This window comes from Mesocricetus auratus, unplaced genomic scaffold, assembly GCF_017639785.1.
Source record: "Mesocricetus auratus isolate SY011 unplaced genomic scaffold, BCM_Maur_2.0 Super-Scaffold_100010, whole genome shotgun sequence".
In the NCBI taxonomy this organism is placed as follows: domain Eukaryota; kingdom Metazoa; phylum Chordata; class Mammalia; order Rodentia; family Cricetidae; genus Mesocricetus; species Mesocricetus auratus.
Window position 1 is genome coordinate 6,799,651 of NW_024429194.1, and position 12,440 is coordinate 6,812,090.

At 46.3% G+C, this 12,440-nt stretch overlaps 1 protein-coding gene across 4 annotated transcripts in view; it reads left to right on the plus strand.

Annotated features, from left to right (window-relative positions):
* Positions 1-54: 54 nt before the first annotated feature.
* Ankrd12 (ankyrin repeat domain 12) overlaps positions 55-12,440 on the plus strand; it is a 91,129-nt gene continuing 78,743 nt past the window's right edge. For 3 of the 4 annotated variants that reach the window (XM_040752914.1, XM_040752918.1, XM_040752920.1), the window contains exon 1: positions 196-329. The gene's annotated coding sequence lies outside the window, so the exon portion shown is untranslated. The other variant, XM_040752915.1, reaches the window with a different exon arrangement.

Sequence of the window (12,440 nt, forward strand, 5' to 3'; positions counted from 1 at the left end):
AAGGAGGCTGTGGTGAGAGACCGACCAAGACCGGAGATGTTTTCAAGCCCGGCCCCGGCGGCGTCAGGGGCTGTTGCAGCGGCGACGGAGACAGCGGCGGCGGCGGAGACGGCGGAGACAGCGGCGGCGGCCACCCGGAGGCCCTCGCTCCGGGGCTGAACCCTCGAGCGCCCGCCGAGCCTCGGGTCCGTGCGGGCCAGGGGGGCGTGGCGACCGAGGGGAGGAAGGAGGGCGCGGTTTCCAGTCCGCCCCGGGCCGGGCCAGCGGGGCCGGACGCCCGGGAGGAGACCCTCCGCCCCGGGCCGCGTCTCCTCCCTCCCCGGAGTCAGGTAGGGGATGCGCCTCCGCCCGCCCGCCGCGCCCGCCGCGCGCCCCGCTCCGGCCCAGCCCGCGGCGCGCCCGCCCGTGCGTCCGTCCGTCCGTGCGGCCCGTGACAGGCCGTTGGCGGCCGCCCCGCCCGGCATCCTGACGGGCGGCGGCGCAGGTGGGGCTGCGGCCCGGCGACGCTCGCTCGTTCGTTCTTTCGCTCCCTCGCTCGGGTCGGGCGGCGGCCAGCGCGAGCGCCCCGGCCGCGGCTTTTCCCGGAACATGGCGCGGCCGCCGGGAGGGCGCCGCCGGCGCACCGGCACGGACGGACGGACGGACGGACGGCATCGCGGGGGCGCGCCCCGCCGCCGCGCGCTCCCGGTGCCAGGCGCGCCCGGGGCTGCGAGCGCGGATGTCGGCCGGGCCGGGCCGGGCCGGGGCGTAGGAGGCGCGGCGGTCCCGGGAGAGGTGCGTGAAAGCGGAAGAGCTGCGGGCGGCGGCTTCGCGGAGCCGGTTCCGTCTGTCGCGAACGCCGGTGCGACCTGCCGCCCTTGCCGGGCCCTCGGGTCCCGGTGTGTGTGTGTGTGCCAGTTCGGGTTGGAACGAGGCGGGGAGACCCTGAGAGCGAGCACGTTGGAATCTTAGGTCTGGTTTGGAGGAGTAAGGTGGGGATGACGCATCCCTCAGGATCCGGAGCGTTGAACAAACGGTTTGTACAAAGAGGTCACCGGAGCCCAGCTGACAGCTGCTTTAGTAATCTCGGTGAGGACCGTGGAGGATGGCAGCGAGCGGGATTGCACTAAGCTGTGAGCACGTAGGAGACATTTGAAGCCGTGCGTGCGGCTGGAGGGACTGTAATTTCCGCCGGACACCCCAACCCACTCCCCCCCTCTTTGAACCGGGGTGAAGTGTGTTGCAAACCCCGCGGTCCGTGACATCACGCCTGGGGATCGCCGCTCATTCTGTGCTTGAGACGAGCCCGCATTCTCGGTCAGGTGTTTTCTCCTTATTTTAAAAGGGGTCTGTCTGAGTCGATGATAAAGGAAGACGAGCTGTTGGAGTGAAAGCCGCGTCTTTATCCACTGAGAACATAATGCCCAAGTAGGCCGTTAAAAATGTTGGTCGTTTTCAGTTTCATCAGCCTTTACACAAAGGCCTTCCCGGAGGTGAACTCACAGCGGGCGCTGTTGGTGCCAAGTGGTTTAAGAGCGGAGCGCGTTACCCTTAAAGAGCATTTCACTGTAACATTTACAATCTTAATGACATTTGTTTACGGGAGTGGGTGCGGAGGTGACAGCACAGCTTCCTGGAGTTGGCTCCTTCCTCTGCGTGGGTCCCAGAGTCCAAGTCAGGCCCTTGTTTTGGTGGCAGGTACCTTTACAGTCTGAGCCAACTTGACTGCCCACTGTGAACCTTTTGAGAGGGCTTTCATCGGGGTTAAAGGCTTCTCCTGGAGTTTATAGAGGGAGAAAGGCTTGGCTAAAGAATCCTTGATGCTTGACAGACCCACTTGTCAAACCCCCAAGGCTGAACCAAACAGCTCGACTCAGGACAAGGCTTTAGCTGGGTGTGACTAGGTGTTCTGTTTGGAGAAAGGAAACCAGAGGGTTAGGTGTATTTGTAGGAGGGATATCAGAATTAAAAGTTGAAAGCCCTTCTTACAGTTTTTGTGTTTTAAAGTTGTTAACATAGTTTATGGACTAAGCAGAGCTGAAAACGGTGGGAGTCTGGGTAGCATCCTTTTGATGAGGTCTGTTTGAGGAGTTAGGAGAGCAATAGTGAAAGAGCTCAGTGGCTGAAAATGTTTTGTAGCCTTGGTATTGGTTTTTCTTTGTTTGGTTTTTGTTTGTTTTTGTGTGTAGCTTTGGCTGGCCTGGGACTCTGTAGACCAAACTGGTCTTGAATTTACAGAGATGAGCCTGCCTCTGCTTTGTAAACGCTGGGGTTAAGGCCTGCTCTGTTGCCGTTACCGACCGCCATTGGTACTGGTTCTCTGATATCCAGGAAAGACTAATGGCTGAACTTTATGTGGAAACGAGGAGTAAACTGGAGGAGAGGGTTCTACCAAGATTATGGTGTTGCTGGGAGACGTAGCTTGGGTGGTAGAGCACTTGCCTACCGTGTTGTAAACCATGGGCTGAATCCCCAGTGGAACGAACCAGGCTTGATAGTCCACATCTACAGTGTCTGTACGCCCGGCACTCAGGAAGTGGAAGCAGGAGCATCAGTTCAAGGTTGGGTTACAGATGTGGCTGTCGTTAAAGAGTAAACATGAGGCCCAGTTCTCCTTGGGGAAGCAGAGGCACGGAGAGCCCATGAGGGGTCCTGCCTCAAAAAAACACGGTGGAGAGCAATGGGAGATGTTGACCGGTAGCCTCCATACATGCATTTTGCACGTGCATCCGTGTGCATATGCATAAATACCTCCACCACTACCACCAAGAAAAGTTTAGCCTACATGCTGAGTTCTAGGCCAGCCTGAGAGCCATCCTGATGCCCTGCTTTCCCCGTTGTGGACACAGGTTATTGGGAAAAGTGACTGACAGTTTATGAAGTTGGCTGGAGAGAAGCTAGTCAGTTGGGATATTTGAAAAAGGTTTTTTTTTTTTTAAAGTAAGAGGTTTTTCTTTAGCTGATTAGTAGTTAAATTTTTCTTTCTTTTCTTTTTTTTTGAGACAGGTTTGCCTGTGTATCCCTGGCTGCTCTGTAGACCTGGCTGGCTGTGAACTCAGAAGTTGCCTGCCTCTGCCTCCTGAGTGCTGGGATTAAAGGGGTACACACCCCACACCCCACAATTAATTTTTCTTAAAAAATTTTTTTGAGACAGAGTCTGGTTTCCAATTGACAGGTGTAATTCAGAATGTCCTTGAAGGATCCTCTTGAAATGTTATTTTTTAGATATGTAAATTATTTTTGTTTCATGTGCATTGGTGTTTTGCCTGTGTGCACGCGCACGCGCGTGGGCGTGTGTTATCAGAACCCTTGGAACTGTAGTTACAGACAGGTGTGAGCTGCCATGTGGGTGCTGGGAATAGAACCCAGGTCCTCTGGAAGAGCAGTCAGTGCTCTTAACTACTGAGCCACCTCTCCAGCCCCTTAAAGGCTTGTTTTTAATTATGTCTGTGTAGGCATGTACAGGAGTGCAAAGTGTCTACAGCGGACAGAGGGTGCCGGGAACCAAACACAATACCTGTGCCTTCCAAGGAGTTCAGAGTGTAGACTTCTCCCACCAGTTGCAGTTTTCAGGAAGAACAGAGAATGGTTAGCTGGGTGTTGGTGGTGCACTCGGGAGGCAGAGGCAGGCGGATCTCTGTGAGTTCGAGCTAGTTCCAGGACAGCCTCCAAAGCCACAGAGAAACCCTGTCTCGGAAAAGAGAAAGAGAGAGAGAGAGAGAGAGAGAGAGAGAGAGAGAGAGAGAGAGAGAGAGAGAGAGAGAGAGAGAGAGAGAGAGAAACGAGAGAGAGAAACGAGAGAGAGAAACGAGAGAGAGAGAGAACGAGAGAGAGAGAGAGAACGAGAGAGAGAGAGAGAGAGAGAGAGAGAGAGAGAGAGAGAGAGAGAGAGAGAGAGAGAGAACGAGAGAATGGTTAGTAAGATTAGTCACCTCTGTCTGTCCTTATAGGAAGTAGCATCAGTTAGGTAGAACTTCCTTTTTACTTGCAGTAGGTTGCTTCAGAATTGTCTTTCTGATTTGGCTGATTGGGAATATATTGCTAACGTATACCCATGGAGAGTTAGTATTAGAACTATACCTGAATTCATGTTTTCTAATCCACGTCCTTAATTTTGAAATGAAAAAGTAAAAGCTTAGTAAGAAGGTACATAGTTACAGTTATCTGCCGTAGTGATTTGTCTGAAGGTTCCTTGCTGTGAGATGCTAATTTGTCCTTTATTTTGGGGTAGTTATGAAGTAGAAGAAAAAAGACCTTGGGCTGTAACTGAGAAGGGTTAGATTTAAGTTCTTTGCCACTTTTATTTTTCCTGACAAATCATGTAACATTCAGAACCTTGCATTTTTCATCTACCAGAAATAATTTCCTGGGTCTGCAGATTGCCTGCTTGGAATATGTGAGGCCCTGTTCAGTCAGCACTGTCACTGTCAATAATAATGATAATAATAATACAGGAAGCACATTGAACACTGGGAACTTTTATATAGACAGAATGTAGTGATGCTACTTTTAAAGAAAATGTAGTTCTCGAGAGTAACGAGGTGCTTCAGTCCCTAGGTTTTTTTGCTTAGCCCCAGCTTTATTATTCTCTGGACCTGCTATTCTGAGGATTATAATTCCTTGTAGATACATTTTTCCCAATCCCCACTTAGTTCTAATCTTGGTAAAGCGGCTTATGAACACTCCAAATATTGCTTTACACCTCCGATTTCTCCTGGAGAATATAAAGTTGCTTCGTACAGCATTTGAAAACATTCTTGTTATACACTCATGCATGCATAATTTGTTTCCTTAGCAGACAATGGCTTTTTAAAAGCAATAGTGAAAGTACCATAGTAGTGGTGTTAATTTGTCTCTTCCTGGTTTCCAGATATGGCAGTAGCAGGAAGTAAATTTCCTTTATAAACTCGGTTTTGAATAGTTCATGTTTTTTGGTCATCCAGTGATTCTAAAGTACTTAAAAACGCTGTGGTGGCTCATGGCTGTAATCCTAGAGCTTAGGAGGCTGAGGTGGAAGGGTCACCCAGATTCTAAGCCAGCCTAGCCACCACATGACTAGAGGTCAGCCTGGGTTAGAGTGAGACTCTGCACAAATATACAGAATATGCCCTACTTTGAACTTGTTTTCTTTTTTTCTCTTTCTCTCTTTTGAGACAAGGGAGTCTTACATAGCCCTGGCTGACCTGGAATTCACAGTGTAGACCAGGATGGCCTTGAATTCACAGAGATCCATGTCTCTGCCTCTCTGGTGTTGTAATTTTTTTTTTAAATTAAAAGTGCACATTTTCTTCTAGTGTTTTCATTTGATATTGAAAAGCAATAAATTGATGTTACAATATTGCCTACATCATCAGATTATTTTTAATCTCGAACATAAAAAGTATTATTATCCAGGAGATGGTGGCACACACTTCTAATCCCAGCAGGGAGGCCAAGGAAGGGAGATTTCTGAGTTGGAGGCCAGCCTGGTCTACATAGTGAGTTCCAGGATAATCACATTTATTGAGTGTTTTGTGGGAGTCTTTGTTCAGAGTCTTTGTTAAGTGTAATATCTCAGATGATTTTCATAAGCCTACTAAAAAAACATTGTTCTAACTTGGCAAATTAAGCTGACGCTATGCATATTTTTGAGATATTAAGTGCTCACAAGCTAAGTGGTAGCAGTTTCCTTGTGTGTCTTAAGAGTTTCTGTCTGGTGTCTCTCTAGCTGTTTTTGAAGAGCTTTCAGGTAATATTTGTTAAATTTTAGACTTCATGAAAAATGCGTGCGGGCCAGTTGTTCCACCATCTGGGTGGTCAGAAAGGAAAATGAAAATAAGTATTGTATAAAATATTGGAGAAGAAGCAGTAGGGTTTTGCTTTGTTTGTGTGAGATGCATATGTGGCTTGTTCTCCATTCCCCCCCCCTTTCATTTCTGGAGATAGACCCCCGTGGCCTCAGACATGCTGCTCAAGCACTGTACCTTGAGCTGCATCTCCAGCCCAAGTTTAGGAGCTTGTCACCAAGCACGCGGGCTTCAGGTGCATCCTGGCTACCACACTGTGGAAGGGCAGAGCTGAGTCGTGAAAGCTGCCCTCTGCCCTCGTTGTACACACTGGTGCACATGTGCCCCCCAGTAATGTCCAAGAGACCAAGGGAAAGAAAGGGCGCCCCGAACTCAGCACTTTATAAAGGTCTAGAGCCATCAGAGGGAAGTTAGAGTTTGTCCAGTTAGAAAGTACCTTCTAAGAGTAGGTTTTCTATTTTTACTAGTGTGAACTTCTAGAAGCCTGCCAATTTAAAACTGAACTTCAGTCCCTAAAAAGTTTAATTGAAACAGAACTTAAGTACATAAGGTAAATTATGAAGTAAATTATAATGTAGAAGTTGTTTTTTAAAATTCATAGAATATAAAAGTTTTGTCTGGAGCTGCTAGAGAGATTGTCCAGAAGTTAAGAGCACTTCTAATTTTTCCAGAGGACCTGAGTTCAGTTCCCAGCATCCACATCAGGTGAGTTAAAAACCACCTGTAACTTCAGCTCCAGGGCAGCACGCACGCACGCGCGCACGCACACGCGCACACACACACACACACACGCACACACACACACACCACACTCCTTACAGTATTTTCAGTAGTTGGTTAAAATGCATACCCCCACCCCTTAGAGTGTTTTAAGTAGCCATGCCCCATAACAGTTGTCTATTGTACTGAAGTTGGTTAAAAATATGTAGTAGTTTGCCTTTCTGGTTATCAGTATGTATTTGGACTACAGTTGAAATACTTGTCACAAATACTTGCAGTAAATACTTTTTCTAACTATTTTTTTGAAACGAACAAGTGCATGTCATAACTTTTCAGATTATTTGCTCTGTGTGGAAATTTGCCCACATTCTGCCTCCAATCTTCACTGTATTTTACTTCATTTTATTTCTTGGTCGTTTGAGATAGGATCCTGCCATGGTCCATCCAGACTGACGGCTCTTGAACTTGGGGTGATCTGGAACGACAGGATTGTACTGCCATGACTAGCTTCTACCTTCTAGTCGAGAACAAAAACCATGTGATTCTCTTCTCTGCCTAGAGCAGCTAGCTATATTGACTCAGGATAAAAGAGTGTATTAAAAGTTACCATGGTTTGCCGGGAAGTAGACACAGGTGGTTTCAGGTCAGCCTCGTTTACTAGTGAACTCCAGGCTAGCCTAGGACACAGTCTCTTCCCCCCAAACCAAAAAAAGTTACAGTGGTTTGAGTTTACAAGGCACATTTTACATCTAAGTTCTTTGATTTTCACCATCATGTGGGGCAAAAAGATTTGTCAGTTAACGTCATGCAACCATGGATTGAATCTAGGTTAAAATTCCTGGGAATCAGTTTATACTGCTTTGAAATTCGCTTAGGAATAAGAAGTATGGATAAACTTAAAAGAACAGAAAAGAAAGACAAGTATTTTAAATAGCTGAGGTGATCATTATAGGGGTTACTTAACCTTCAGAAGCTATCCCCCATCTTCCAGGATTCATTAAATATGTCACAGATGAAAGAATATGCTGTTGAAGATACAGTTGAATAGAACAAAAATAGCTTTTTATAAAGTTTCTGTTTGTCTTCGTGTTATGAAAGGTAAACAAAAGGTTGCCTGGTAGCATCTCTGCTTACTCATTCTGTCCTTTGTTGTGAAGACGTAAACTCTGTGGCTCCTCGTTCTCCTGGCACGTGTCCTCTTGCTCTACAGACTGCTATTCAAAGTAAACATATACTTATATAGGGATTTACATAGACTTATATTTGTGTTAAAATTATATTACCACTTTCATTCTACTTTTTAAAATGCTTGTTTTTTTTTTAATTTTTATTTGCATGCAGTACCTGTGTGGTGGTCAGAGAACAACTCATGGGATTCAGCCCCTTAGATTCCAGGGGTCTGACTCAGACCAGGCAGCAAGTGCCCGTACCCGCTGGCCCTCACTGTGCTTTCTAAGGCTCTAGTCTGTGTTGTTGCAAAAGGCATTTGACTCTAGCTATATGAATTTGGATATTAGCTAATATATGGGGAAATAATACTTATATTTTTGAATTAGCCCTTCATATCCTTTAGATATTTTTCTCTTCATTCCTTCTAATTCAGATTTTTAGAAGTTACAAGAACGTAACTAAGCAAATAATACTCTTAACATGTATATTACAGTTTTTATATTACCAGGTTAACTTGTGCTACTGTTACAGTAAAAAACTATACTAGGAAGTATGTGAGCTGGTTTTTTTTTTTTTGAGTTATACATTTTCCCCACTCCCCTCCTCCCATCTCTCCTGCTACCCCCTCCTACACTCCATGTTCCCAATTTACCCAGGAGGTCTTGTCTTTTTCCCCTTCCTAGGCGGATCCATGCATGTCTCTCTTAGGGTCCTCTTTGTTACCTAGGTTTTCTGGGGTTGTGGGCTGTGGATCGGTTGGTTGTCCTTTGCTCTATGTCTAATATCCACTTGGGAGTCAGTACATACCATGTTTGTCTTTCTGGGTCTGGGTTTACTCACTCAGGACGGCAGTTTCTAGAGCTGTTCATTTGTCTGCAAATTTCAAGATGTCATTATTTTTTACCCATGAGTAGTTCTCCATTGTGTAAATGAACCATATTTTCCTTATCCATCCTTCGGTTGAGGGGCATCTAGATTGTTTCCAGGTTCTGGCTATTATGAATAATGCTGCTATGAACATAGTTGAGCAAATGTCCTTTGTGGTTCCAGTGTGCATCCTTAGGGTGTATGCCCAAGAGTGGTATTGCTGGGTCTTGAGGTAGACTGATTCCCGGTTTTCTGAGAAACTGCCATACTGATTTCCTAAGTGGCTGTACAAGTTTGCACTCCCACCAGCAATGGAGAAGTGTTCCCTTTACTCCACATCCTGTCCAGCATAAGCTGTCATCAGTGTTTTTGATGTCATTCTTACAGTTGTACAATGGTATCTCAGAGTTGTTTTGATTTGCATTTCCCTGATGACTAAAGGATGTTGAGTATTTCCTTAAGTGTCTTTCTGCCATTTGAGATTCCTCTGTTGAGAGTTCTGTTTAGATCTGTACCCCATTTTTTATTGCATTATTTGGTCTTTTGATGCCAAGTTTTTTGAGTTCTTTGTATATTTTGGAGATATTCCTTTGTCATATGTGGCGTTGGTGAACATCTTTTCCCATTCTGTGGGCTGCTGTTTTGCCCGTTGACTGTATTCTTTTCCTTACAGAAGTTTCTCCGTTTCAGGAGGTCCCATTTATTAATTGCTGATCTCAGTGTCTGTACAACTGCTGTTATGTTTAGGAAGTGGTCTCCTGTGCCCGTGCGTTCAAGGTTATTTTCCACTTTCTCTTCTGTCAGGTTCAGTGTGGTTGGTTTTATGTTGAGGTCTTTGATCCCTTTGGACTTGAGATTTGTGCATGGTGATAGACATAGATCTACCTGCAGTTCTGTGTCAGCCTCCAGCATCTTTTTTTCTTACAAGCCTTTTCCTTTATAGTCATGACTTTTGCAGTCTATTTGAAAGCCCCAGAAGAGGGCCAGGTGGTGGTGGCACACGCCTTTAATCCCAGCACTCAGGAGGTAGAGGCAGGAGGATTTCTGTGAGTTCAAGACCAGCCTGGTCTACAGAGTGAGTTCCAGGACAGCCTCCAAAACAATACAGAGAAACCCTGTCTCAAAACAAAAACAAAACAAAAAAGCCCAGGAGAAACTTCAAACTGGATCACTACATGCTTAGTCATCAGGGTGATGACTCTATAGTGGTTTTTGGTTGGTTGTTGTTGTGTAATTTAGGATAGAATGTTCTTACTGTGTACCCCAGGCTGTCCTGAACTTTACATTTCCTTTCCCCTATTGCTTTTCTTTTTAGATTTATTTATGTATTTATGTACAAGAGTGCTGTCTTCATGCACACCAGAAGAGGGAATCAGATCCCATCACAGATGACCGTGAGCCACCATGTGGTTGCTGGGAATTGAACTCAGGACCTCTGGAAGAGCAGCCAGTGCTGTTGACTGCTGAGCCATCTCTTCAGCCCCCCCCCCCATTGCTTTTATATATACTCATGTCAGAAGGTAGAACCCTTTGAGTATTCAAAGGGACACAGTTTCAGACTTGAATGGCGGTTGCTATGAAACACCAGTTGACTGATGGAGCATCATTGCAGGTGTTCTATAGCTAGTAACTCACAGCTTACATGCAAGAGAAGTAGAATGCTTATTTCACATTGTTGTTACCTTCATTATTGCTGTTATTAGTGAAGACAGGGACTCGTGTAGTCATAGTGGCCTGGAACTTGACGTGTGGACCAGATTAGCCTTGAACACAGAGGTCTACCTGCCTTTGCTTCTTGAGTGCTGGGACTATGGGCATGTGCCACCACACCTGTCTTTTTAGTTTTTAAATGTATTTTGTTTTATGTGCATTGGTGTTGTACCTGCATGTGTATCTGTGTACCCTGTGTGCACCTAGTACCCACAGAGGTCAGAAGAGGGCCTCGAGTGCTCATAACTGCTTAGTCATCTCTCCAGCATCTTTTTTTTTTTTTTTTGTCTTTTTGAGGCATAGTCTCTAGTCCAGGCAGACTTTAAGCCATATGAATATATCCAGGGATGACTTGAACTTAAAAATCTTCTTGCCTATACTCAAGTGTACTGGTTGATTTTTGTAAAACTTCATATTTAGCAGATGGTAGAAAAGCACTTAAAAGAAGTATCTAAAACTGTTAAGAGTCTAGAGATACGTGGAGTTGTGCTGATAGGGCCTGTGAGTTTGGTCTTCCTAAAGGATCAAGGAACACTAACTTACTTAAAATGTTGTTGTTTACTTGTTTACACTTTTAGACAAGGTCTCACTCTGTAGCCTTGGCTGACCCAGAACTCACTGTGTAGGAAAGCCTGGCCTTGTGCATGGGTGTGTATGTATTGATTTTCCATGACAGGGTTTCTCTCTGTAGCTCTGACTGTCCTGAAACTCCTTGAACACCAAACTGGCCATGAACCCAGAGATCCTCCTGCCTGTTTCCTGAGTGCTGGGTCAAAGGTATGTGCCTGGCTCAGTGCTGGTCTTTTATAGGAAAAGCTGATCCTCCCCTTTTTGCTGGGTTTATAAACCTGTGTCACTGCCTAGTTTCAGGTCCCCCACCACACACACACACACACACACACACACATACACACACATTGTCTAGCCATGTAACCCTGGTTGTCCTCGAAACAACACATTTTGTGTCGTTATATATTAAGAAAGGGTTCATCTTAAGAATAAAACCAAGCCAGATATAGTGGAGTATCTCTGGAATCCCAGCATTTAGCAGGATGATATAGGAGAATTGTTTGAGGTCAGCTCTGGATCCTTCTGAGCCACACCCTCATTTCTGCTGTGGTGGTGGTGGTGGTGGTGGTGGTGGTGGTGTGTGTGTGTGTGTGTGTGTGTGTGTGAGAGAGAGAGAGAGAGAGAGAGAGAGAGAGAGAGAGAGAGAGAGAGAGAGAGAGAGAGAGAGAGGAGAGTGTATACAGGCCACTAGTACAGAGGCAAGCAATCTCTGTAAATTCAAGGCCAGCCTGATCTACAGGACAGCCAAGGCTGCACAGAGAAACAGTTTACAAAACAAATGAACATGATCAAGGTGGACTTGGGTGCCTCCTTTGCTTGCTACTGTGAGACAGGTTTTCTCATTGAAACTGAAGTCTCTGCTGCTGGACTGGCTGCAGCGGACTACAGTCCCTCAGCCTTCACTGGTGGGATTGTCAGCACAGACCACTGTTGGAGTCTTTCTGGAATAAGCACTCAGACATTGTTGCGAGTGGACAAGAGGAAATGTCAGCAGTGGACCAAAGCCAGGACCGTTCCTGAAAGGCCAGTTCCCATCCTCACTCTATACTCCAGAACTACCAGGTGGGGTGGGCAGCAAGCCAGAACTTGCAGAGGCCTGTGTGCAGCCAGCAGGCTGTTAGGGCGAGGCCTGACTGAGTCAGCTTTCCTCAGGTCACTGTGTCCCAGCTGGCAAGTGAAGCTGTGCTTGGGAAATAGACAGCACAAGCAGTGCTCTGAGGGAGTAAGCCACTCAGTAAGTCGATAAAGCAGCGTCTTTGACTTGCCTCTTACCATACTCTGCTTCATTTCTTCCTTTCTCTTCACAACACCTCGTGAGTCTGTCGTGAAGAAATGGGCTGGTACTCCTGGCACGTTATCTGTGTTGGGCTCCATTGACGCTCGTTTGCTCCTGTAGCCCTAATCCTTCCTAACAATGGAGTTTTTCTTGTTCCATTCCTGAGTCATTGCATAAAAACAGTATTTAATGCCTTGTGCATGTGCGCCGGGTGTGTGTGTGTTTCATCCTCTGGTTTTGGAGGACTCTTGTTGCCAGTGACTGATTTCGAAGAGTGACTATAGAGAGCTTGCTGTGTTGAGCTTGGTGGTGGATGCCTACTGTAGTGTCATCGGTGCTCGTGGACCTTGTCAGAGCCAGTC